Raw genomic sequence first — 1,055 nt, forward strand, 5'->3', positions numbered from 1 at the left:
GCACATATCCATCTAATATAGGATGCTCAGGGCGCTTGATATGTGGACTAGGAACTCGACCAATGACTTACTTCGCCCCTGAGGGTCCCTTCATGTCTGTGCTACCCGGTAACCCGGTACCAGCAAGTGTCGTCGTCCACCACAGGGGCTGTCTCTTCCAGTACACCGAGGTATCCCCATACTCGTCTCGAAGGGTGTACTGGTTCTCATAGTGCACACGAGCCATGGCATTGTATACACTGAGCCTACGGTTTATAGCCCTTATCCGAGAAGACTTTATAGAGTATAGCCCAGAGTAATGATACTCCAACTATGGAGGGTCCAGGAATTCGAAATAGAGGGGACCCAGGGAGGATCTTGTGCAAATGGAATGCCCACCCACCTTCTGCCCTACAAGTGAAGTTAATTGTTGTGATAAAATCATTAGAAAAATACAAATTTTAGGCACAGTGATTACTGAAATCTGGAAAAATCTACAATGATTATTAACATACATGCATGTTAATTGTCAAAAGAGTTGAATAAATTAAAGACGTATAATAGGAATTCACAGTGTAATCTATCCTACTGTGAAGCTAATAAAAACAGGTTCACCCAACATTGTCCATCCCACTGCCCACCCTACTTTAACAATGGTATATTTCATTTTGGGTGGTTTTCGTCCGGGTGTTTCGTTTTTAAATGCGGACCTTCTCCAGTTTTCGTCGTAACCCCCTTAACCCCCACCCCTTTCCCCAAGCTACGGGCCTGAACCTATATCTTATGATTAGCACAAACAGAACTAGAGCGTCGCTCCATAAAGAGTCCTCCATGATCAATTCCTTTTTCTTCATGCTCGAGGGTGCCATGGGTTTCAAGGAATGTTGACAACAGAGCGCGTAGGCCTATACAGACGTCAATCAACAGTTTGGTTGCTCAACTCAAAAAGGGAACTTGGAATGTTCGTTAGAAAATGAAAAAAAATCCATAGGCCCTATATTATAATAATAATAATAATAATAATAATAATAATAATAATAATAATAATAATAATAATAATAACAATAACAATAATA

Source organism: Anneissia japonica, unplaced genomic scaffold, assembly GCF_011630105.1.
Source record: "Anneissia japonica isolate Jap-2015-1 unplaced genomic scaffold, ASM1163010v1 scaffold4054_len1135799_cov195, whole genome shotgun sequence".
In the NCBI taxonomy this organism is placed as follows: domain Eukaryota; kingdom Metazoa; phylum Echinodermata; class Crinoidea; order Comatulida; family Comatulidae; genus Anneissia; species Anneissia japonica.